Source organism: Acinonyx jubatus, chromosome A3, assembly GCF_027475565.1.
Source record: "Acinonyx jubatus isolate Ajub_Pintada_27869175 chromosome A3, VMU_Ajub_asm_v1.0, whole genome shotgun sequence".
Taxonomy (NCBI): Eukaryota; Metazoa; Chordata; class Mammalia; order Carnivora; family Felidae; genus Acinonyx; species Acinonyx jubatus.
This window is the reverse complement of record NC_069388.1, coordinates 124170400-124197427: the sequence shown is the minus strand read 5'-3', so window position 1 is coordinate 124197427 and position 27028 is coordinate 124170400. Positions and strand designations below refer to the sequence as shown.

Below are 27028 nucleotides of genomic sequence, written 5' to 3'. Positions count from 1 at the left end.
AAAGAAAAATGGCTTTATATCAGTTACTTGCAATTTTTGTTAACACAGAGAGTGGCACTAAAACATTATTTCCTGGTAAGATTGGGCTTCTATAAAAACTTTCATACCCTTGTGATGGCTATTTCCCCACTTGTAATTCATGCACCTTGATTCAGTCAATAAATGGTTAATTGGCATTAATTTCTGTCAGGCCTTGGGACAAATGCTCAGTGTTGGTAGTTTTTGAGAAGGACTAATCGATAGCATCTCTTTCTTCTTCAGAAACTTCTTAACCAACTGAAATTACAAGTCAGGGCCCAAAATAATCAACTTTGTTGTCGTAGATCGGAAAGCAGAGTTTAGATCTGCAACTATATTCTGCCTCAGCGGAGGTGGAGAAAAGGGGTAGCAAGAAGCATTTACTTCCCAGGAGACAGATATCCTTGGTAATTATTAAGTTATTCCCTGAGTACTCTGATTCGCTTGTGGACTTACCTCCGTCATGTCTGTAGATACCATCGCCACCTCTTGTTCTCTTTTTCTCTGGTTTTTCTCTGGTTTTTGAGCCCTAAGCCACCTGTCAGCGGGCTCCAGATGCCTCTTTACACCCAACTCTAGGTTAGTACTCCCTCTAGTGGCAGCTAAAAGAATCTCCTATTATTACCCTTGGTAATATTATTACCTCTTAGGATTACCCTGTGGCCAAATTATAGAAGAGTTTTCACTTAACATATTTTTGATATAGTCTTTATTTATATAACCTTAATGAGTATAAAATAGCTATAAAGTTGACCAGCTATAATTTATTTACCAGTTATTTCAATTATTTTTATAATTATTAAAAACAATTTTCCATTGGACATATTAGTGCACATATTTAAAACCATTCTCTTAGGTTAAATTCTCAGTAGTTGGAATTTTGAGGACAGAGTATCTCATCCATTAGGTGTCCTCCCACATTCATATGTTGAAGCTCTAACCCTCAGTACTTCAGAAGGTAACAGTATTTGGAGCCAGGCTCTTCAAAGAGGTAATTAAGTGTAAATGAGGCCATTAGGTTAGGTTCTAATCCAACATGAATGGTGTCCTTATGGGAAGAGGAAGGGATAACAGGGATGCACAGCAGAGAGGGATGACCATGTGAAGAGACAGCAGGAGGGTGGCCATCTGTAAACCAAGAAGGGAGGTCTCAGCAGAAACCAAACCTGTCTACTAGACTTTGGTTTTCACCTTCCAACCTCTAACACTGTGAGAAAACCAATGTCTGTTGTTTAAGCCACAAAGTCTGTGGTATTTTGCTATGGCAGCTCTAGAAAACTAACATACTATCTCTGTAACTAGACTCAGCTCATGAATTCGCACCTGTCTCTTCTTATTAAGTCAAATTCTTTTTAAAGGGGTTCTTAAAGGATTGTAACACAGTTTCACGAACATTGGGTTTCCTATTTATGGTTTTTGGTGTCAATCTCACTTTAAATTCAAATTTTCTGGAAGTTGAACATTGCCTGTGTTTATGTACCATTTGTTCTTCCTCAGGGATGAATTATATATTCACATATTTTTCTGGTTTGTCTATCAGGATCTACACATTTTGAGCTAGATGACCTAGATGAGTCAGTCTAGGCAGAGTGATTTATCTTCATAGAATTTAGTACTAACATTTCACTGGTCACACTTATCTGCTATTCATCTAGCAAGACCTTGATTAACCCTAGACCTGTCTGTCATTCATATATATCCTATTAATTTATCGCACTATATTCTACTGTATGCTGCATGTCTGACACTTGTACAGGGTTACTAATTTCTTGAGAAAAATAGGAAGTGAGTGGAGATACATAGTAGACACTCAAAAATATTGTGGGAAGAGAAAATTTCCTAAAGAAGATCTCTAACATGGGGCTAAGACCCTATAACGCCTTCAAGCAAAGGTTTTTCACTCAAAAATATTGTGAGAAAAGAAAATTTCCTAAAGAAGTGCTCCAAAATGGGATTAAGACCCCTAACACCTTCAAGCAAAGATTTTTCTCTGTCATAAGAAGCAGATGAGATTACATGATACCTGCCCTGCAGTGAGAGAAGAGACCTTTCAAGTTCTATAGATTTCTAGATAAGAGTGGGGAAACCTCTCTCCACCAATGTTTGAAACAGACTGTAATACTGTACATAGTTGAGTTGCATCACACAGTCTTTGTTTTGGTCTTGAGTGAAAAAATAAATGGGGTCAGAACTTTCACCTCCTGGGAGGGGGTGACCTTAGTTGTGCTGCAGGGTGTAGCTGAAGTCTATGGGCAATCCTTTCGCCATCTGACACCATTCCTGGGTGACCTGGTGTTACACAGTTCTGGGACCCCGAGACTATTTTGAGGGGTGCAGACAGCCACTTTTGGGCAGGGGGCTAAAGCACTGTATTTAATGCCTGGACTCCTCTGAAGTTAAAAAGCAACAAAGGTTGGGTCAGACCCTTTAACACATCTCACTCTCTGCATGTGTTAAGATTGGATGTTTTTTGTCTTTACCTGTTTAATAGCAGTATTAGATTTACAACAAAACTGAGAGAAAGGTATAGAGACTTCCTTATACCTCCTGCCCCCACACATGCATTAGCCTTTCCTGTTATCAACATCATTCACCAGAATGGTACATTCAGTTTCATTAATAGATACAGGCCTTTTCAGATAATCTAGTTCATGTGGGAATTTGGGCAGGTTCTGTTTTGTAAAGAATTGGTCCATTTCACCTAGGTTACAAAATTTGTGGGCAGAGTTGTTCAAAGACTAGGTTTTTATGGACATCAAAATAATCAAAGTATGTTCTTACCCAGGGAGGAAAAGAGGAGAGGAACCCAGTTTAGTTTGGCAAACTTGACTTGGTAAGCACTCAGTAAGCGTTAGGTAAATGAGTGGATTTAGAGAAGAAATCTCAGTGCAGATATATTCATAGTCAGCTGTTTGGAGTTTTGTTTGATTGTAACAAAGTTATACTTTCTTTAAACAAATTGACCAATATTTTTCTTTCTGTTTTCTTTATTGCTTCAAAATGTAGAAAACTGTCCATTTAAAGATCTGAGAGGGGCACCTGAGTGGCTCAGTCAATTAAGCATTGAACTTCAGCTCAGGTCATAATCTCAAGGTTCGTGGGTTTGAGCCCCACGTCAGGTTCTCTGCTGTCAACACAGGGCCTGCTTAGGATCCTCTGTCCTCTTCTCTCTCTCTGCCCCTCCCCCACTTGTTCTCTCTCTCTCTCTCTCTCTCTCTCTTTCTTTCAAAAACAAATAAATATTTAAAAAATTTAAAAAAATAAAGATCTGACAAATATACAATTCTTGTCTGGTGGTTTTTCTACCATTATTTTGTATGTGATCATTTAATTCACCTGGAGTCAATCTTAGTGTGTGACAACGCAATCACTTTTCTTGAGCAGGAAAAATATTCTCTCCTGTTATGCCATATATGTTGTGAAATAAGTCACAAATTTTATGTGATGTTAGCAAAGTTCTGTGTAGCACTATGTTTTCTTTTTCTTGCTGTTAAAACTTCAAGTTACTTCTGTAAGCTTTTTAATGTCCACCTGCTATGAACTGAATTGTGCTCTAACCAACCCCCTCCCAAATTCATATATTGAAGCCCTACCTGCCAATATGATGGTGTTTGAAGATGGTGCTTTTGGGAGGTAATTAGGATTAGATAAGGTCATGAGAGTGGGGCCTTCTGATGGGATTAGTGCCCTTATAAAAGGAGACACCAGAGAGATTGCTGTCTCTCTGTCCATCATGAGAAGACACAGCAAGAAGGCAGTTGCAAGCCAGGAAGAAAAACCTTACCAGAACCTAACCCTGCTGGCACCTTGATCTTGGACTTCCAGCTTCCAGAACTATGAGAAAATAAACTTCTGTTGCTTAAGCTATCCAGTTTATGGCATTTTGTTATGGCAGCCTGAACTAATACATCACATGTTACTTGACTTTATCCAATGGCGATCTTCTCTTGTAATGAAAGCACCTCTATTTCCCTTTGGACAACTCCCACCTCAGTTTATGTGGTTTGTGAGGAGCTGAATTCATCTTTGGCTCTAGGGATCGTTAGGAGCTCAGAACTGGCAAATGCCTTTGTGCTGCTGTGGCAAAAGATGCCCTTTTCCTTCTGGATTGCTAGACTAGTAGGAAGTAAGATTAGAACTGACCCTGGGAAATCTTTGTACAGCCCAAAATGTGGGATTCTGCCTGAGGTTGAAGCTACAATAGTGAAAGCTGAACTGAGGAAAGATTTGTGGGATATCATCTGAGCTAACCCAGACTCAGTAATGTGTGAGTCCTCTTTTGGACTTTTTCCATTTCAAGAGCCAATAGATTTTTCTATTGAACAGAATCAGTTGCCATTGGGTTTCTGACACCGAACCTAAAAAAAATCCTCATTAATACAATTCTGGCAGATTTTATAAACTGTAATTAATCCTAGCTAATTTGATTTCTATTTAGTTGATGCAGATCCCAGAGGTGAAGCACAAATGTTTTTGTTTGAGCAGTCACTCTTAATGATCAGCAGGGGTGTCACTGCTATGTAGCTTGGGCCAGTTGGATGTCTACTAGGCATTTCAGAATCAACATAGCCAAGGCAGGATTCTTGCTTTCCATCCCAAACCAATTCCTTCCTCTAGTATCCCCCCTTCTAAATAAGTGACGTTTGTATTCATCTAGCTGCTCAGGTACCACCTGACAGTCATTCTTTCTTTTTCCTTTATCCTCATGCCTCACATGTGATCTACTAGCCAATTCTTGTTGACTGACCTCCAAAGCATATTCCAAATCCTTCCTTTAAGTCGTCTTTATCTCTTGCTTGCACTCATGGAAAAGGCTTCCAAGTGGTCTTTCTGCTGCCACCATGTGTTCTTCACAGAACATTCCCAGTGGTCTCTTAACACACACACATCAGAGCAGAGGTCGCTCTCTCTACCCAGAACCCTCCAATGGCTTCCCATTGCTTTGAAGATGAAATCCAGACCTTTACCACATCTGCAATGCCTCACATAATGTGACACCTAATTATCCATCTCATGCCACTTCCTCCCCTGTCCACTTATGCTCATCAGTGTGCTACCTGGTTCTTGAGGTAATTTAAGAGTTGTTGTGGCACATCAAAACCAGACACATAGAAGAATGCATAACAGCTCACCATGGGCTATTTTCCACCTGATATCAACTCTGCTGGAGATTTGCAGAGAATAATGGTGATGATTTGTACAACATTTCATAGATCCCTTAGATCCTCTATTTTTTTCCATGACTACTTAACAATATCTATAGTTAGCCATGAGCGTGTTACTTGTGTCATCGTTGACAGAAGCAAAAACTGCTGCTGCTGAAGCTGATGCAGGTTTTAGCTTCCCCAAGATGATAATGATTTGTAAACTACCAGTGCCAACACTGGAATGGAAGTCTCTTGTGTCTGGTTCATTGACTTTCCTCCCGCTACTTTCTGCCAGTAATTAGATTGTAGCCAGAATGACTCCATCTCTATAAACTTCTATCAGAATAAAAGATGTCAGAACATTAAATAAGGACCTTCTTGCAAGAGCTGCATGTACCAAGTGCGTGATGGCAGTGTTCCTAAATGTATAGACACTGCTGGGCCTGTGTAGGCCGAAAATGACCTGCTCTTTGCACGTGGGGACAAATGTCTAAGGAATTCTGTACCAATGAATACTTAGAAGATTTCAATAAAGGAATGTATAAAAATCAGAGAAATTCAACCATCTTTCTTATTATAAGGAAAAATGAATTTTGCAATAGGCTTCTTAGGAATGTATTTGCATGGGGACCAATGGGTGCAAACCAGCACTGTGCCCTCATACATTTCTACGTGCTTGGAGACTTACTGCTTCAAGGTTCAGAGCTTACTGCAGAAGAGCAATAACAAAGGCAGGCAGGGCAGGGGAGGCCTCCCAGATGACCTTCACGTTCAGGTGCTTGTTGTCTTTCTTGCAACTGACCTGTGCCTGCATGCTCCTGAAGGAGATCGTGAGACTACATTTCTGTTCATATATATATATATATATATATATATATATATATATATATATGTCATTAAGCATTATATATATATATGTGTGTGTGTGTGTGTGTATATATATATATATATATATATATATATATATATATATATATATGTCGTTAAGCATTCTACAAGTCACAGGACAGACCCTTACAACAAAGACTCATTATATGACCCCAATATCAAGGTTTTCAGTCTTGAATCTTGTTAGGTTGAACCAAATAAAATTGATACTATTCACTGCTTTTTACTAAAAACCTGAATTTTATATACCTAATCCTCTATTAATGGGTAACAGGGAGCAATTTTAAGATTTAATTTGAGTAACAGTTTCCACAGGACAGACCCCAACAATAAAGAATTATCTTGAACAAATGTCCATAATGATACTGTGAGAAACCCTAGTCTGAATACATAAAAGTTGCTGGTCAAGCTAACATGCTTTAAAATAAAATTTGTTCTATCCCCCACCTTAAATATATTTTATATTATATATATATATATATATATATATATTTTATATATATTTTATATATTTATATATATAAATATATAATATATATAACATGTATATATAATATATATAATATATAAAACCCCACCAGACTAAGAGCACATTAGTGAGCAAAATGTTTACTGGCTACTTAGAAAAAGTAAAAAGTAGCTGGCTACTTAGAAAAGCAAACTGTTTACTGTAGAGGTTGAAAAAAACGTTCCCGTAAATTCTCAGTGTACAATTGTTTCTTTTTTCTTCATCATTAAAAACCCCAAAACAAATGAAAATACTTTGACATTGTGTATATCAACTTTATGGTGGCCACAAATTTTCCTCTCCTTATTGAGTGTCATGGGGAAAAACGGATTTGTAAAAAGTACATTGGCAGGCCGTTAACGCTACCAGGGCTTCCTGGGAGTTCTGGCATTAGAAGGAAGAAGGAACACTTCCACTCTCTCCTTGCTGCAGACGAAGGTGGAAAGGCAGAGGCAGGGCACCCCAGGGTGCTCACAGAGGCTCTCTTTCAGAATGGCGGCTGCCTGTTTGCCTGCGGGGACAGAGGTGCAGAGGCTGGTGGTGCCCTTGGCAGGTCATGGTGGGAAAATGATGAGGGAAGCAGGCAAGAGGCTGCCATCGGATTATAAATCACTGGCCTTTAGGGACTCAAGAGTTACCCTTTCAGTACTTGCCTGTTCCACCTCTCTGGACCGGGCAGCGAGGCTGGACGGGAGGCTCTGGCAGATTTCCTACAAACTATCCAGGAGGCTCCTGTTAAGCTGGCACCAGGTAAAGGTAGTGAGGGCATCAGTGTCCTTTGACCTTATCTTTACTGATCTCTATTTGTCTTCCAGCCAGCTTTCAAAACATACCATTTTACTGTATTTTAAAGACCACATTGAACCGTGAAAAACACATGTTTTTGACTTAAATTCTGACTCCATCACTTATTAACTCTTTCCTAAGAGTTAATAAAGCATTCCACTTAAACTTGCTGGATCTCAGCTTCTACTCTTTAAAATTGTAGTTTCAGGGGCGCCTGGGTGGCTCAGTCGGTTGAGCGTCTGACTTCGGATCAGGTCCTGATCTCACAGCCTGTGGGTTCGAGCCCCACGTTGGGCTTTGTGCTGACAGCTTGGAGCCTGGAGCCTGCTTCGGATTCTGTGTCTCCCTCTCTCTCTCTGTCCCTCCCCCGCTCATGCTCCGTCTCTCTCTCACTCTCTCAAGAATAAATCAACATTAAAAAAAAATTAATTAAAAAAATAAAATTGTAGTTTCAGAAGATTTATTAAATATTCATTAATACTTGAGTGACTACTATGTGCCAGACATGGTCTCCTGAATACCGGGAACCACTATCCTCATAGAGTTTACAGACTAGTGAGGGAGACAGACACTAGTTGGATAATCATATTAATGAATAGATATTAAAGAGTGAGAGGGACCCACTTTTTTTTGCATCATTTAATTTATTCTGTTTTGTATTTTCAAGAGAAAGGCCCTTTAAATGTCCCTTTGAAGGCTGCGGTTGGTCTTTTACAACGTCAAATATCAGAAAAGTGCGTGTTAGGACACACATAGGAGAAAGACCTTACTACCGCACAGAAGCAGGATGCGGGAGGGCACTTGCCAGTACAACTAATTATAAAAATCATGTGAGGATACACACAGGTAACAATTCTGATTCCTTTGTCTTCTGTCTTTCTCCCATAAACCATTTCCTTTGGGGGGGGGGGGAGGGGATTTATTTATTTATTTATTTATTTATTTTTATATTAAGTACAATTTATTGTCAAATTGGTTTCTGTACAACACCCAGTGTTCATCCCAACAGGTGCCCTCCTCAATGTCCATCACCCACTTTCCCCTCTTCCCCACCCCCCTCAACCCTCAGTTTGTTCTCAGTATTTAAGAGTCTCTTATGGTTTGCCTCCCTCCCTCTCTCTAATTTTTTTTTCCCCTGTCCCCTCCCCCAGGGTCTTCTGTAAAGTTTCTCAGCATCCACATAAGAGTGAAAACATATGCTATCTGTCTTTCTCTGCCTGACTTATTTCACTCAGCATAATAGCCTCCAGTTCCATCCACGTTGCTGCAAATGGCCAGCTTTCATTCTTTCTCATTGCCAAGTAGTATTCCATTGTATATATAAACCACATCTTCTTTATCCACTCGTCAGTTGATGGACATTTAGGCTCTTTCCATAATTTGGCTATTGTTGAAAGTGCTGCTATAAACATTGGGGTACAATTGCCCCTATGCATCAGCACTCCTGTATCGAGAGGGACCCACTTCTATGGCTGTGCAGGATTGCACTGTACAACTCCAGGGCGAACCATTTATATCCTAGTCCGTATGCATGGTCTTCTGTGAAGCTGTGCCATATGTAGTCTCTATGACTGCACATAGCACTCAGTCTAAGAGCTTTGAGCGAGAGGAACCCTGCCCTATTATAGAGTATAAAAAGGATAATGAATTTTGGCTGGTGAGTTGGAAAACATTTCTTCAAGGAACTACTACTTAAGCTGAAAAATAATAGTTTTGAGCCTAAACCTGGACCAGACCTGTTATAAAATCTACAGTATTCTTTGATTTTATGTGCATTCTTTCTGCTGAAGGCATCTCTCCTGGGTCTTATTTGAGGTGTCGTTAGGTAGAGTCCCAAGCAAGACAATCTCCAGAGCTAGCAAGAGACTGGTCCAGAGGCAAGTTATCAGAGAGGGAACTCAAGCACAGAATAAATCCCACATTTTGATGTCAGGATGGATTTTGAGCCATGATTGAGTTCGAGTTCAGACCTAGTGGCTCCAGCATGGAGTGGAGTCTAAGCAAAAGGATGGAACACAGCAAATTCTGGTGACATAATCGCTATTACTAATGACGTCTCCAGGTCTGGGTCATTCCTGGTGAAGCTATCAACTCAGGCTGTGTGGGGAGCAGGTTTCTGAAATGGACACTAACCCTTCCAGCCCACCTGGTTCTCTTCACTGACTTCCAGTGCAGGCCTCAGAGTGTGAGAAGAGGCAGTGACAGGAGAGCATGACGGGATGGGGGTGTGAGGGGAGGGAGTGCCTCAGCGGTGGTGGGACTCACAGTGGGAACTGAGCAGCAACGACAAGGGTCTTAGAGCCTGGGGCTGCTGATGAAATATTGCCTTTTCAGGACTGGAGTAGAGAACTTTCATGCCCCAGGCATGGAAGGGAGAGATGTCTCATCTCCCACTGACACCTCTGTGGGTTATAGGCTCAGCTTCTCATTCTTCCCCAGTAGACCTTCCCATTCCTAGTCACGTCATTGCTCATACTGTGACTTCAATTTTGATCCTGGCAACATCTTTTGTTGACCCCCTCCAGACCCACTCTCTACCTTCCTCCATTGAGCCTGGACTACATCAGTAGGTCCCCTTGCCCTTTGGCTTCCAGATGCTTTTGGCCAAAGCCCACACCACCTGCAGGAGATTAAAAGGAGGAGAGTGAGGTCAGGCTATGCATTTCAGCTCCCATCCTACAAGGTTGCCACAGGCTGGCTGTGTTCCTCGACAGGTGGTCACTATTCTTCTCCAGATGTCCAACAATGATTACTGTCACTTTCTGAGATTTGGTAATTACGCATTCTTTCCAGCTAAGGGTCGGTAATAGTGCAGCTTCCACCGGCCCTGGGTTACTGTGCTCTCACCTGGATCACTCTGGTTTCTCTTACCCATACTTTGGGAAATAGTCCCCACACAATAAAATCTCCTGAAGTTATTTCATTTTGAGAGTGCCATCTGCTTCCTGTTGGGAGTCTGACTGATACTTCTATTTCCTCTCATACTTCGACAACATATTTCAGGTTCGAACTCAAACACTACCTCTTTCCTTCCTACCACCCCATCTCACCACCACACGCAGAATTATTTGGCCAGCACTCTGACAGCCCACCATTCCTAAGCTCTCCTCCATTGTGGTTCTTACTGGATTCTATGGGAGTTGTTTCTTGTATGTCTGGTTTATTCCTCCCTTTCCACACCAGACGGTGAGCTCTTCAAGGCAGGCATGCATTTTACTCACTTCTGGTCTCCGGTGTTTTGCTTTGCTCCTTTTTGTGAGCATGCTCAGGCCAGCCATGGGTTGCTGGCAAGGGTCACTCTAGTTTTATAGGATGCATCATCTTCTTCCTAGAATTGCTGCTTATGACATTTAATCCATACCGGGCACTGTGCGTTGATTTTTCTAACTCTGTTGAGAAACTTGGCATGATGATATCTACATAATCAGGGAACCAGAGGAGGTGATCTTGCTCAGTAGGACCTGAAGAAAAACTCTGTCCCAATTTGCATTATGATTAGTAAACCCAATCAAGTCACGTCCTATCAATCACTGTATATTAAGAATCTACTATGTGCCAAGAGCTGCATTCACCCTAGTAGAATGACAGGACTTTCAGATAAGAGCTTTTGGACACCTTACAAAGAGACTTGGAGACAAAAAGTAAGCAGAGACAAAACACATTCTTCTTATTTTGAGCTCCCAGGTTGGGCAATAATGCCGGCTCAAGAAGTCACAGAGTCTTCCCTCCTTCCCCCTTTACTTCTTTTTCTTATCCTTCCTGGCAGGAGAGTCCTGCAGCCTAAAATGCCAAAGTTTTGTAGTAAATAAAGGCTCTGCTCAGAATTTTCTCACTACGGGCAGAGACGTAGAAAGCCAAGTATGACACAGGCTAAGATTCTAAATGGCGATTTGACTTGGTTATCACCTAGAACCCAAGGCTTGTATGACTGTCCATAGCATCACAGGCATCAGGGTGGTGGGGACTGCTGTCCAAGGCCCCTTTTTGGTCACTATCTCCTTCTGTCTTCTGTCATCTATCCCTGAACTTCGTGGGTTCCAGCGGAGATGGATCAGTCTGCACAGCTAGAATCCTCCTGGTCACAGCACATGTCCCAAGGAAGCCTTATGCCACTCAGGTCATCATATCCATGGACTCAGATGAATCCAATGACAAGACTGGGAATTTCCAAGGCAGACATATGAGTCTCCTCTGATGCTTCACCTACACGGTAAATGTACTTCATTCCCCTTGTCTGGGTGCTTTTTGTAAATTCCACTCATCTTTCTTCTTTTGATTTCTTGGTTAAAAATGCTGTCAGCTGAGCAATTTGATGTCCACAGGAAGATTCTATTTGTGAGGCATTTTTCTTTTTTAAGGAGTTGGAATAGAAAATTCTTTTATGCTTGAAAACTTCTCTATTTTCTTTTCCCGTGAACTTAAAGTGAAAGCTGACAGAGGGTGTTAACTCTTCTGTTTCTATATCATTCCATCTGCATCGGTCACCATGACCATATCCAGCTTCAGATTCCACAGGCCCAGGGGGGCGAGGAAGCTGCACAAAGAAGGACCAGCAGGAGCCCAGGTGAGGAACGCCTTGCCCTCCCTGCCCAAGTGTGACTGCTCTGCGTACAGTGACTTTAGGGATTGTAAGGTGACAGGGCAGAAAGCGCTTTCAAGGAGGGCTGCAGGGGCGCTGGACAAACCAGTCTCCCCAATCCCTTTTGTTAGTACTTGTCTCCATAGCAGCCCCCTCCCAAGCTCATTTAAATATGTGAATATTATTAGTGAAATTGAAAATCACTTGGTATAAAGCTACTATGTGCCTGGCACCATGTTAAGCACTGTGGGTGGACTTCATAATCACTGTCCTCAGGAAGTTCAAGTCTAACTAGGAGACATGTACACACACCCAGCCAAGCACGTGGTGCCAGGGGAGCAAAGACAAGGTGCCGGAGACGAGCTCCAGCAACCAGGGGTTCCGAAGGAAGAACGGCGGCGTCGGTGAAAGTAAAACAAAACTGAAATAAAAAACTAAAAAATAAAAAACTACAATAAAAAACTAAAACTAAAATAAAAATGGGCACAGACAACAGCAGTGTGTTGAACAGGCTGATTTATTGCAGCAAACGTGGCATTATATTTGCTAGTGATTTCCTTGTAGCATACGTCATCTATGTTTTTCTAACATTACCTAACTTTGAGAATGTTCCTGTGTGTAATCAACCTTTAAGAAATAACATGGCGATTTCCCCCTAACTTTCCCGCATACCCTTTGATTATAGATTAATTTCTTACATTATTCCATTATGCATCTGCGTTTATCTACAATCTACAAAGCATTTGCTTTGCTGTTCTCATGAAAGGCCCTCCATTTCTCAACACTTCAAGTGGAACAGTTACAGGGACATGACCTCCTAACCACATGAGGCCAGAAGAACAATGTGTTTGTCTCGGTCCGAGGTGCCAGAAAGGGGCCGAAAAAGCCTTAGAAACCCATGCCTCATACATTCTCAGAGAGACAATGCACCTAGGAACCAATGAACCTACTAGGTTCAGTCATCATCTGGAATGCCTCCGGGGGGCCAGGTGGGCCTAGGGGTTGAAGTCACCTGTGCCCAGAGATACACTCCTTAGTTGCCGGAGTGGGGCTTTCAAATCCATATGTCTCTGCTTCACAGGCCCTCTTTGCTGGCAAAGGGATGAGGCTATCCTTCCTGTAAGTAGAGGAGTCTCCATGGGGGATGGCAAGGGCTAAACGTAACGCCGCACAATTTCTAGCGGAACCTGATTTTTTTTTTCCTAATGGTTCTTTTCCCAGGGGGCCTGTCGAGGGCAATTCCCCAACAGACAATACCCCCGGTACTTTAACAAGGTGCTTGGCACAGCGTAGAAACTTTGTAACTTAATGAATTATGTAATCCCTTACTGAGTTAGGAGTTGAGTGGTCCCTGTCCTAGCTGAGTGGCTTTTGATCTATTACCTTTTCCTTATCTTGGTGTCCTCATCTGTGAAATGAGGGTTCTTGTTTAAAGAGATCCGAGAACTCCTCCTGCTTGGATATTTTCTCAGTCAATAAAATAACATAAAATCAGACAAAAACCCACCCTCTCAGAAAGGAAAGGGATCCAGGGTGACTGGCCATGTCCAAAAGGGGAAGAGGAACTCTCTGAAGGGTGTGTGCTCCCAGTTTATGTCCTAAACTGAAATCGAATAAGCTCCGAGGCCAATGCATTTCACAGTGGAGAGTTTCAGGTTGATTGCACAGTTCAGAGATTAAATATTCAAGGTTAAAGATACATTTCCATTAAGGTGATCTATATCCCTGTTACACTTAAGAGAACTTTTGTGTGTGTGTGTGCATTTTGTTTAGTATTTCTGGAGCACTAAACTCTAAGAATAAAAAGGGTACAAGTAGCTACTTCTTGGCAAGGGGTCAGAGACCCTGATATAATTTGTGAAATTAATTGCTACAGTTGATTGCAGGGGTCAAGGATGAAAAAGGTATGTTGCATTCTGAAAGGAACAATCCAAATGACAGCCCTGCCTTAGTTTAAAGCTAGGTTCTCTTTTCTGCTTATTATGGATCTTTGATAAGAAATACAATTGCTGAGAAGTCTGTTTTGCTTGCTGTTTGCTACGAGCATTGTGAGGCCTTTCCTGAATGTAACCCGCTGTGTAGTAGAATGGGTTGTAAACCTTCCTAAATGTAGTCTGATATGTAATGGAATGAGTGATTGTACATAAACTAACCGGCATTTCTCGCTTCTGTAAACCTGCTTGCTTAGCACATTCCTCACCTACCCTACCCTCTTTCCCCTTCCCCCTTTTTTCCTCCCGCCACAAGTAATGGACAAAGCCTTCCCGCCAAAGGACAGACAAAGGACGCCCAATCAGAGAACAACAAATGTCCTTACTTTAAAATCAACTAATCAGGCCCCTCATAATTTGAAACCTCCCCTGTGCTATTTGTCTCTGTCTATAAAAACGCTGTACCAACCCTGATCGAGGCCTCTTGCGTCACCGGCGACGAGTGCGCAGAGGACCAGGTTCGAACCTGCAATAAACGACCCTTGCCGCTTGGCTTTGACTTACGACTCTGGTGGACTTTTGTGGGAGGTTTCGGAACTTCGGGCATTACACATTCCTATTCTACACAAGTACTGGACAGAGGGACTGTTTTATGGCAAAAGCGACTTACCTGGAAAAGGCAGGACCACACCCACTCATTTCCTAACCATGCCCAGTGTCAGGATGAAGGACCACCCTGTCCCAATGGAGAGTCTAGATTACATTCCAGTGCACACCCTTTAAATATCTCACCAAAAATTCAGCCCAGAATTTTCATTTGAATCTTTGCTGACATTTGAGGAACTCTGGAAGAGAAGAGCCATTTCTCAGAGGTTATTTTCATTTTTGTAGATTCAGGCATGTAGGGACATGTATTTGAAGTTTTGTTGAAAATTAGGTGATGAGCGTAGTGACAAAAAGATAGGCAGAATGCTGAACAAAGTAAAAAAAAAAAAACCCACTAATTAGGAATTTTGTAGAAGTTGTCCTGGATGGTAACTGATACAGGAGATGTAGTCATAAAAATGTATTGTTCAGGGACAGAAAACATTATGCCTGGAGAGAAAGAACTGGTAGAAAAGGCAATGAAGGGCTTTGGAAAGAACTGGAATTCAGGATAGGATGTTAATCCTGGAGGCACAGGAAGGTCAAGCCATGTATTGATTTGGAGAAGAATGAAGAACTTGGCCTAAAAAGCTGGGCAAATGAGCTGCTTCCATTGAGCTCCCTAGCAAACACCACTGCATTGTATGCTACCCACCCCTCCCTGCTTGCCTCCAGCATCGATCCCAGAATCCAGGTCAGGCTGAAGTGAAAGCCGACTAGTTTCAACTTCCAAGGGTCCAGGGTCAAGGATCTTGACAGGCCATCACAATACCAGTGTACTCAGGAAAGTTCTATTTCTAAACATTCCTTGTTTTCACGGTTTTCAGAAATACGAACATTTTGAAAGTCTTTAGAAAAGGATGAAGGAAGTCGGTGGTACATGGGAATCAGGTAAGAGTGCCATGTCTGAAGGAGTCTGCTTCTTAGTGTTAATGACATTAATGGGCACGTCATCTGTCAGGTACACCAATATGAAACTGTCACCTGTGCAAGACTCACCCTTCCTCCCAAATGACCTTAAGATAGCTGCAGCTTGCAGGCTGTGATCCCTTCTATGCTGGAAGACTGGGGAAGTGTGGGATCTCTAGCCTCGTTCTGAGGGTCTGTAATAGTTAAATCCACTTCCATTTCAAGTGGAATAATTCCTCAGGATGAGAGGAAGGTTTTCATTCTCAGATCAGGTGGTCATTAGCTAAGCTGTTGTCCATCTGCTACCTTCAAACTTATTGACATCTTTTGGGAGATGAAAATAAAATGCAGAATTTTAAAAAAGAGACCAGAATGAATTTCATGTCCTGCCAACCATAAAAGATGCCATTTGAACTTATGAATAATAAATAGAAGGGTTTTCACTTGGACTCAATTTTCTTGGCTGCTACCAAACTTCCATACAAAACAAATAGCCGCTGACTTATATGCCCGTGACCCCTCAGGACACACTGAAAAATGCAACAGGAACTCTAGATGATGTCAGGAATCATTTTTGGTGTGAAATGAGTCTTATAATTCATTACTTGTTGAGTTTTTTACCCTTGTAAAAATCTCCAAGTGTAGAGAAATGCTGGAAACCTTCCCATAGGAAAGCATGTACTGATTCGATTGAGCAAAATGAACACATAGGAGAGAGTCTTCTTACCTGCGTTGTTACACAGGGCTATGGTGGGGGGGGGGGATGAACTAGGAAGGCACTCAGGACTGTTTCTCTGATGCTTTTTAATAGCTGTGAGGTCTTATCAAGTCTTCTCTCCTCATCGGCCATATTACAAAACCCACGTATAGAATTGTTTTGAAAATTAAATAAATGGATATAAAGGTACAGTGTTAAGCTATCAAATATGAGTATTCTTAAGTTTGAATCCAACTCTTACATATTAGATTGCCTACACCAAAATTTGAAGGTACAAATGTGTTTTCTGGAATTAAGGAGAGTCTGGGGTTATTAGGATACTGCTTTGGGGCAACAGTTATCAGGGAAGAGAACACATTTCCTAGGGCAATATAGGCTTCTTCATCTTATTTTATCTTATTTTTGTTTCTTTGTTTCTTTGTTTGAATACTGCACCAAACGAATGAGACAAGAGCCATTATTTTTCCCTTTTCTTCGAATGTAAGGGAAAGTAGGGTGGTGTGAACTGTGAGCTGAAGAACCCTGGCTGGGGCCAAGGGCAGTGACCATCCTTAAATAGCACCTAACAGGAGTAAGGAGACAGGTCCTCACAGTAAGACACAGTAAGACACGTCTAGGGTCAGATCTCTATGATTGTCAGAATTCAGAGAGCAAGACAAGTGCTGGCATTGACCAAATTTGTCCATCAGTTTCCAGCCTCTAAGCTCAGATCCATAAACACGTGTCTTTATATTTGGAATTTGGGGCAACATTTAAAAACATGGTTTAAACTCGGTCATGTGAAATTGTGTTCCTTTTATTTGGGAGAGGGACCATTCTGAAGACAAGAAGACTGTTGATCTTGTGTTTTTTTTCCCCCCTCTGGTGCTATTCTTCCTGAGAGCACAACCCACTTTACTGACAATGTCTCATTATTCCTCACAAAAAAATGGTGTCTCCTGTAATTGCCTTTCTCCCAAATGTTCCTAGAAGTAATGAGATTAGAGCCATTTGTGAGGAATTGAAGAATTCAAAGAACTTCCTAGATCAGAATGAAAAGAATTTCGGTCTTTCAGTTGTTAGGAAAAAAAAAAAAAATCACCGCCCAACAGAATCCATTGTTCTCACCTTCCTCCAAGACACAGGCATTCGCTGAATCAAGATGTGTCATGGCTGCATTTCAAGGGCTGTCTTGAAACTGAGCCCAGGCGCATTTCAAAAGGAAACTAAGTTTGTTAGGTTCTGGCTTATGCATATCATTAGTCAGAGAATAAAGGGGAAGGAAGGTTCTTATTTGCTAAATGAAATGTTGTTAAGTCCATGTAGTAAAAGATGTCAAATAAATTTATATGGGAGACGGAAGAGAAAATGGGAATTGTACTCATTTAAGCATGAGCAATATTTTATGTTTATTATCCCCATCCTGCTCAAAGGATTTTAAGGAAATTATGTTATCTTCAGGATTGAAGGCAAGAATTATCGAATCATGTTTGGGAATGACTTGTAACCCCAAAAGACCGCTCCTGAAAGGAGGTCATTCCACTCGATCGTGAGCAGATATGATGACTGGATATCTACCTCGTTGCCTGGCAGCTTTTGGGTTAGAAACTTCATATTGAGACAAGATATGTCTCAGTACAACTGCTATTCATTGGTCCTAAGTTCCACCTCACCAATATACATTTTTTACAGTCTCTCAAGAATTTGAAGCTAGCTCTTTTATCCTTCCTTGGCAAGTCTTCTTTGGAGGAATCTGAAAGGAAATTATATGTTGTTTCCTCTAATGCCTTCCGGCATCTTTGACACATGTTTGTGGAAGTCTCCAAGTCTGTTTCATTCTGTGGATAACACCTCATGGTCTGTCCTGGTGAGAGTAGGCTATTGGAACTAGACAAATGATGCTTTCTCAGTCAACACAGATAGTGACATGTCTCAGCCACGGATGTAAAAAAAAAAAAAAATTGTTCCTTTCTCCTTTTCTCTTCACTTTCTTATGGCAATATATATACTATTAGTTCCTTGGTATCTCCCTAGTGCCTATTATTGGAATGACCATGAAGGTTGCAACTCCAGAAGCCAACTCTAGATTTTCTCTGATACCTGAAGTTCAGTCAACATTGAGCTCTACCTTCCTTTCTTAGTGGATAGCAACTGAAATGCCATCAGAGCAGCCAACGATGCCATTGATCAACTTGGACTGATCAATACACAAATACCCAGGGCATGGTTTTCCTGTTAGCCTTCTAGTTTCTGAGGAAAAAAAAAATGTTCTTAATGAATACACTGGTTGGAGTAGCTGGGATCAGAAATGTAAGGTTGGTGGGTCATTCAACAGCAGACCCCCAGCTTCAGAGTTCCCCTCACCTCACCTTTTTGACATCGATGTGTGCCCTGTGACAATTTTGCAGAGACTCTAATGGTTTACCCATTGTGCCACTTTGTTTGACGTGCACAGCATTCTTATTACAATATTTCTGGTAGGATAAATCTCTTCCTATTTAAATGATAAATGGCTGGAATAATTTTTTAACATTCAGATATTTTTATAAAAAGAGAAGTTAACCTGTGATCTGGAAGGGGCAGTAAAGTCAAATTCTAAATTCAGAACATAATTCCTTAACATTGAAGCAGAAGATAGGAAAGGAAGCCAGTGCTATAAAAAAATCTACTTTATTAAGTTGTAAATTACAGCTGATCTTTGAACAATGCACACAGTCAAAAATCCAACATATAAGTTTTGGCTCTCCCCAAAACTTAACTACTACTAGCTTGCTGTTGACAGGAAGCCTTCCTGATAAAATAAACAATTGATTAACACATGTTATAGATGTTATATACTGTATTCTCACAATAAAGTTAGAGAAAAGAAGCTAGAGAAAAGAAGAAAATGTTATTAAGGAAATCACAAGGAAGAGAAAAAATATTTACGGTACTGTGCTGTATTTATAAAAAAAAATCTGTGTGTAAGTGGACACACTGTTCAAATCTGTGTTGTTCAAGGGTCAACTGTATATCTCAATATATACAATGCACCCATTTTATGTGTACATTCCTATGAGTTTTGAGGAATGTAGAGACCCATGTAACTACTGCCCCAATGAAGAAATAGAACATTTCTATCATGTTAGAAAGTTCTAGACAATTTTGATGCCCCCCAAAACCTGACTTAAGGCAAACACCAATTGGCATTCTGCCAATTTTATATTAGGTTTGTCTTATTAGAGTTTTATATAAATGGAATAACAAAGTATACACTTTTTTATGTCTGCTTGCTTTCACTCAGCATGTTTTTGAGAGTCCATGCTGTTGCATGTAGAGAGACATCGGTTATTCTTTTTATTGCTGAGTATTACTCCATTGTATGGATGTCCAGTCTTTTCTTCATCCATCATCTTTTGATGGGCATTTACATAAAAGGCCTTGAGTAGATACAGGTTTTCATCTGTTTTGGGTAAACACCTGGGGATGGACTTACTGGGTGTCAGATAAATGTTATGTTTAAATTTATTAGAAACTGTCAAATTGTTTTCCAATGTGGTTGTTGCATTTTACAGTACCACCAGCAGTATATAAAAGTTCTGATTTCTCCACATCTTTACTAATACTGGTATAGTTAGTCTTCTTAATGTCAGCATTCAAATGGGGTGTTGAGGCATTTCATTGTAGTTTATATTCCTTTGATGACTAATGTTAATCATATTTTTGGTATATATTCATCTGCATACCTTTTGTGAAGTATCAATGCAAATATTTTGTCTATTTTGTCATTTGGGTGTTTGTCTTAAAATTAAGTCATAATTGCTTTTATAAATTTTGAACATAAGTTCAAAATTTATAGATGTTGTTGTAGATGTTGTTATAGATGTGATTATATGAATGAGTTTTAAATGTGTGATAGGGGGGCGCCTGGGTGGCTCAGTTGGTTAAGCGTCTGACTTCAGCTGAGGTCATGATCTCACAGTTTGTGGGTTTGAGCCCTGCGTCGGGTTCTGTGCTGACAGCTTGGAGCCTGGAGTCTGCTTTGGATTCTGTATCTCCTCCTCTCTCTGTGCCTACCCTGCTCATGCTGTCTCTGTCTCTCAATAATAAATAAACATAAATACATACATACATACATACATACATACATACATACATAAATAAATGTGTGCCAGGACTATATGTACGCATAGATAGATAGTTTTCAACCAGTTAATGGACTACCTTTCCATTTTTAAAAAGAAATCTTTTGAAGAACAGATATTTTAAATTTGCTTTTTATATTTTATCTAAGATCTCTTTGCCTACCTCAAAGTAACAAATATTATCATATAAATATAAATATGCATGTTTAATTTCTAACAGTCCCCCCAAAGTAATATTGTATCACTTCACTCAAAATGTAGGAACTTTTATTTATTTATTTATTTATTTATTCATTTATTTATTTATTTAGAGAGACAGAGCATGAGCAGGGGAGGGGCAGAGAGAGAGAGGGAGACACAGAATCTGAAGCAGGCTCTGTGCTGACAGCTCAGAGCCTGACACAGGGCTCTAACCCATGAACCGTGAGATCATGACCTGAGCCGAAGTTGGACGCTCAACCTACTGAGCCAGCCAGGTGGCCCTAAACGTAAGAACTTTAAAATGTCATGCATTCATTTTTTTCTCTCCCATCCCTTGTGCTTTTCATTTTCATGCATTTTGCTTCTACATTTGTTAGAAATTTCATAATGAATTTTTATTATTTTAAAATTAATTATCTCTTACGAAATTAAAAATTTTCATTTATATTTACATACATATTTACCATTTCTGGCACTTTTAATTCCTTTTAACAGACCCATTCTATAAGGTATCATTTTCTCTCTAATTGAAGTTTCTGTTAATATTTTTTTGGAGTGCAGATTTCCTGGAGACAAATTATCTCACTTTTGGTTTGTGTGAAAGTCTTTATTTTGCCTGCATTTTTGAATGGCATTTTCACCCTGAATAGACTCCTAATTCTTCTACTAAGGTGTGACCCCTGAGGTCTCTTCTGAATGCCCAGGTGGTCTTCTGGGGACTGTCCTCTCTGGCTGTTTGAAGAGTCACTGTCTTCTCACTTTGTATATCCTTTGGAAATTGTTTACCTTATGGCTCCCCAGTCACACTTTCCTTGGCTGTGTGCAGCCCGGTCTTATGTAAGCACAGCTCAGTGTTCAGCAAAGACTCAAGGACACTGCATGCATACTTCTGGAGTTTTTTTCCATAGCACACTAGTCTCTAGAACTTTTTCTGCTTTTTCCAGCTGTCTCATCTTCCCTGGACTCTAATGTAATCTCTGTCTCAATTTAGAAAGATCTTGTTCAGCTTTGAGTCTCCTCTCTGCATTATGGTCCAAAATATGCTTCTGGACAGAACTTTGGGGTGATTGTAGGATTTCTCTTGCTATTTTCACTTCATGGCCCATAGACTGATCTGCATTCAAAATTATATTATGGCTCTGTTAGGCTTTGAAATGAAATTCCTGCCATATACAATTAGAAAAATGGACAAAATCTATAAAACAGTTGTTTATAGATACCGGAAAACGGGAAGCAGAGGACTGTGTTCTCAGAGAGAAGAGAAACAATACTCTTGCTGATATGATGTGGGCTGGGAGTGGATTGTCAAAAAACAATTCTTGAGATGTTTTCAATGCAGAAAAGGTAGTCTTATTAAAGCACGGGGATGGGACCTGTGGGCAGAAAGAGCTGCACTGAGGTTGTGAGGAGTGACTGATTATATACCTTTAACTTGGGAGGGGGTTAGAGAGTGTGTAAGTCTCTAAGGAATTTGGAAGCAAGGTTTTTAGGACCTTGAGGGGTTAGCTGTTGTTAGGGTAATGCCACTTTTTATTATCTAGTAAACCCTTAGTCATGAGACTCTTTAGATGTATATCACTGGGCTATATGTTTAGAGGATTGCTAACATGTATCTTGCGGGGGGGGGGGGTGGTGGGGGGCAGGTAGAGATAAAGGAATTTTCAAAGGGATTTTCTTATGTTAAAGAAGACTTACAGGATCCTGGACACGGGGCTAATGTCAAGCTAAGGCTGCCTTTAGTCTCTAGCAAAGTAGTAACATTGAGGCAGCCAAGTTCCTGGAGGAAGGTCACTCTGCCTGTTTCACGTACTTGTCAATGGGCTGCAAAAATTTAATTTTTTCTACCTTTCTTTTGCTTTTGTTCTCCACACCATGGGCACTACCCCATATTTTCCCAGAACTCTTTCTATCGTATAATTTCTTGTGTATGTTCATCAAACCTTGTAAGGAGTGGGAAAAACAAGGTTTCTTCCTTTGACTAACTACTCTTCTCAGATACTTATATGCTCATTTGTCTTTTGGTCAATATTTTATATCGGACATTTTAATTTGAAATTCAAGTTTTGAAACCTGAAGATTGAAAAGCCATACCCGATTTAAAGTACAGTGTGGAATAAGTAGAGTTGGGGCAAGTCATTGATGTAAGAATGAAGGATTCTCTGGGCTAGTTATTGGATCTCATATACTTCTCAGGGTGCCTTTTGTGAATTCATCTGTTCTTTTTCTTCTTTGAATCTGTCATAACATGTAAGTCAGCACTGTTATCATTTTCAATCCTGAAGGACAGCAGTCTAAAAAATATTACTCCACTGAAAGTCTGAAATGAAATAATTGCTCATTGAAAAGTTAACAAGTAAATACCGTTTTCTGAGGGTGTCACTTCCTTGCTTGTCCTGGGCTCCTGGCATTTAGTTTTTCTTGACTCTCCATGCCAGGTAAACCTTAGGATAGGAAGGACATACATCATGAACTTCTGAAGAAGTAAAGAAAATTAGGTCTCTGTGAACATGCTATAACTCCTCGGTCACTGGATTTTCTCCACCATAGGTTTAGGAAGGGGTCTTGATCTGATGTGACCATCTGAGTTTTTTCACTTCCCTTTGTTGCTATGGTTAGCAACATTAAGAAACCCAACAATTCTCAACTCTATGGATTTCTGGAGATTGTCTTAACCCAAAGGAAAAAAGTACACCTGGGATGGGTAACTAGATAGCAAGGCGGTAGATAGCAAGACCCACAGTCTTGGTAACTTAATAACTCAACGTTTCCCTAAATATGCAAGGCTATTTCCAATCCCTATGTATAGGCCTATCTTTCCTCCAACCCAAACATTCACACAGTGTTTTCTCTTCCTGGAATGTCCTCCCCTACTCTGTCCAGGAGGACAACTTTTTTTTCATATTTATTTATTTATTTTGAGAGGGAGAAAGAGAGAGAGAGAGAGAGGGAGAGAGAGAGAGAGTGCAAGTGGGGGAGGGGAAGAGAGAAAGGGAGAGAGAGAATTCCAAGCAGGCCCTGTGCTGTCAGAGCAGAGTCTGACACAAGGCTAGATCTCACAAACAGTGATATCATGACCTGAGCCAAAATCAAGAGCCGGAAGCTTAATCAACTGAGCCATCCAGGCGCCTCTCCATGCAGACAAATTTAGACACTATTTAAATTTCAATTCGGGGCACCTGGGTGGCTCAGTCAGTTAAGGGACCCTCTTTGGCTCAGGTCATGATCTCATAGCTCGCGAGTTCAACCCCCGCGTGGAACTCTGCGGACAGCTGGGAGCCTGGAGCCTGCTTCATTCAGATTCCGTGTCTCCCTCTCTTTCTGTTCCTCCCCCACTTGCACTCTGTCTTTCTCTCAAAAATAAATAAAGGTTCGGGGCGCCTGGGTGGCTCAGTCGGTTGAGCGTCCGACTTCGCTCAGGTCACGATCTCACGGTCCGTGAGTTCGAGCCCCGCGTCAGGCTCTGGGCTGATGGCTCAGAGCCTGGAGCCTGCTTCAGATTCTGTGTCTCCCTCTCTCTCTGGCCCTCCCCCCATTCATGCTCTGTCTCTCTCTGTCTCAAAAATAAATAAATGTTAAAAAAAAAATTAAAAAAAAATAAATAAATAAAGGTTAAAAAAAATTAAATCTCAATTCAAATGCTCCTATATGAAATTTTATCTTCCTTTATCAAACAAATGTATTTGCCACTTTTCCTATGCTTCCTATATATTCAGTACAAAAGTTAATCTTATCGTATGTGGTTATTTATTTTCATGCTGATCTCCACACCAGACTGATTTCCTTGAGTCCAGGGTCATGGGACATGTATCTCTTTAATCCTGAGGGCCTGTCAAAATTCAGCTTCTAATGCTCAGGCATCCTTGGAGTCTTTCTAGACACGTAGGGTGTTATGCCCAGAATTCGTGATCCCCAAAGACCACTAGGGAGCCGAGTCCGATGCAAAAGCAAAAGAGCCTTTATTCGAGCTAGCTCAAGCTCAGTCCCCTACCTGCACCGACGCAGCGGTGAGATACTGGGGAGAGAGGGCTGAGTTTCAAAAGGACAAAGGTTTTATTGGGGTCTAGGGACAGTTGGTGAGGTAATGGCTGTGGCCTCAGCCGATTGGCTGGGGAAGGGTGGGAGTCCTGTTAGGCAGGTGAGCGGGAGGTTACTCAAGGGGAGGAGGCGTGGTCAAGGTGAAGGATGCAGAACAAGATGGAGTCGGCTGGCATAGGCCCTCCCTTTCAGGGTTGTTCTTAAAAGTGCATGTTGTTTCCTTCCATTCTCTTGCCACCTGTGGGCCTGAAATGGTTACCAGGATGTTCTTCTCCCAGCTCAGGGTATTTTGGACAGCAGAACTGCTCCTCTGATCTGCATTAAGAAGAAAGAGTAATTAGTCACAAATTACTTTGTGTTTGCATTAGATGACTAATTTACATCTGAAATATAATCAGTTGAGTTACTGAGACGAAATGCACAGCATTTATTCATGCCATCACAATAAGTCTTCCCAAGTTACAGAAATCACTGAGAATGTGATACTTTGTGCATTTTAGATTTTCTTTGTTTCACTTTGCAGAATCTTCAATGTTGGAGGAAGTCATGGAGAGGACGTGACCACAGTTTGACCCCCACAAGCCAGGCGGGCAATCAGAGGCTCCTCACCCCTCCCCCGTCCTTGGACTCAATCACCTTCACACAGTGGGGGCCCCCGCTTTCAAGGTAGAGGCCTTGAGGGGGCTAACTGTTGTTGAGGCCTTTGGGAGGTTTACACGGCTTGACCCAGTTAAGGCTTCTAAGTAAACGTTTAAGATTCTGGTGTGTGGGGAGCCTGGGTCGTTCAGTCTGTTAAGCTGCTGACTCTTGATTTCAGCTCAGGTCATGATCTCATGGTTTGTGAGATCTAGACCCACTCAGAGCTCTGTGCTGACAGGGCGGAGCCTGCTTGGGATTCTCTCTCTCCCTTTCTCTCTGCCCTCTCTCTGTGCACACACGTGCTCCCCCCCCCCCTCAAATAAATAAGCTTAAAAACAAAGATTCTGATGTGCAGTGAAGAAACCATTTTATTTTGTGGGGTCCAAGACAAGCTTCAGATGTAAATTCCCTTGTTTATTAAGGTGGCCACCTACTAATTTGGAATGGTCTGCCTTTTTCTTAGGTTTCTTCTTGCCCTTGAGGGGCCAGTTTGGGATTTCACCCTGGAGGCGCCAAAGGGTGGAACCTACATTAAAATAACATTGACAGCCTTCCATCCCTGCATTCATACCGACTCTTACACTGAAAATGGCCCCTTCAGGTTATATTGTCAATTCTTAAGCTGCTTTGTTGCGGACAATGAATGTGACACCTGTAACACAAAGAATGTTAGTGCAAGGTCTCTGCCCTTTAGAAGTCACGTGGTTACTGTGAGGTGGTGAAATACCACATAATAGCTTATAAAAGACACTCACACATGCACATACATACCAACACACATAGATACACAGTGGGAGCTCAGATGAGAGGGAGATACATTCTGTCCACATTTGATGTCTACTGACCTTGCCCCCTTCTTCTCATCCTGTAAGAATCCTGTGAGGCAGCCACATCTCTTAGTTTTATGTTCAGTAGTGAATGACAGTTATCCCCAAATTAGAGGCTTAAGCTGGATATGTATTTATTTCTTTTCTAAGTAAAAAAGTCAGGAGGTAGGTGATCCAAGGCTGGTGTAGTGATTCTGCAATCACAGAGGGGGTTGGATCCTTCAGCTTTCCTCCATGGAATCTCTAGAATGCGACCCTCATCAGCAAGGTTCCAGATGAATGAGCTTGGAGGAGGGAGTGGGCATCCTCCCTTTCAGGAGCCTTGTGGAAGTCTCATGCAGTTTTATGCTGTTAGGAAATCTGCAGTCTGCACCAAAGGAGGTATGTCACTGGACCTTGCAGGTGACGAGCCGAAGGCTCAGGGAATAATGTGCAGGTGCCTGGAGTTAGAAAGCATGGCTTCTTGGTCTGTTCAGTTATTTACTAGAGATGAGACTTGGAGCAAATTGCTGACTTCTGTGCATGCTAATCTTTCCACTGAAAAGAATTGGCATGAGAGATACTGTGGAGAGATATGGGAGAGATTCTCCTGTATGAGAGACACTTTGTAATGGATGAATGGCAGAGCTCAAGAGAAAACAGTGGCAAACTCTGAAGTTCCATGCTAATGAGTTCCTGTGGGACCTGAAATTGTGCTTCTCTGATCACCCTCAGAAAAGTCGAACACTGAAACATAAGGTGGTGCTTAATGTTTTCGAAAGCCAGCAGAGAGGAGATTGTGAAAGACTTAGAGCTGTCCAGCTACTTCCTTTAACAAAGGTGCAGATTTGGGGGCACCCACCTGGCTCAGTCGCTTCAGCATGTGACTCTTGATCTTGGGGTTGTGAGTTCGAGCCCCACGTTGGTGTAGAGGTTACTTAAAAACTAACTCTTTAAAGAAACAAAAAACAAATGTGTGGATTTGTTGCCCCCTTTCACTTTCAAGCTCCTGTATGTTGTTCTTCTGGGAAGATCGAAGCATGCAGGTTTCTGAGGATGCTCCTTAGAGCAAGAAAGCCAAATCCAGCTTCCTTCTAGTTTGAGTTCAGCATCAG

At 41.3% G+C, this 27028-nt stretch overlaps 1 long non-coding RNA gene and 1 other non-coding gene across 3 annotated transcripts; both read left to right on the top strand.

Moving 5' to 3' along the window:
- Positions 1–7559: 7559 nt before the first annotated feature.
- On the top strand, positions 7560–7644 carry TRNAR-UCG (transfer RNA arginine (anticodon UCG)). Its single transcript has one exon. It is a non-coding gene; the product is annotated as a tRNA-Arg (tRNA).
- A 2441-nt stretch (positions 7645–10085) lies between these two features.
- Positions 10086–25421, top strand: LOC106980360 (uncharacterized). Of its 2 annotated transcripts, none has more exons than XR_001431060.3 (3): positions 10086–11557; positions 11848–11911; positions 24992–25421. It is a non-coding gene; the product is annotated as an uncharacterized LOC106980360 (long non-coding RNA). The 2 variants fall into 2 exon arrangements; XR_008289668.1 differs by lacking the exon at positions 24992–25421 and adding an exon at positions 13008–13177.
- Positions 25422–27028: the final 1607 nt, after the last annotated feature.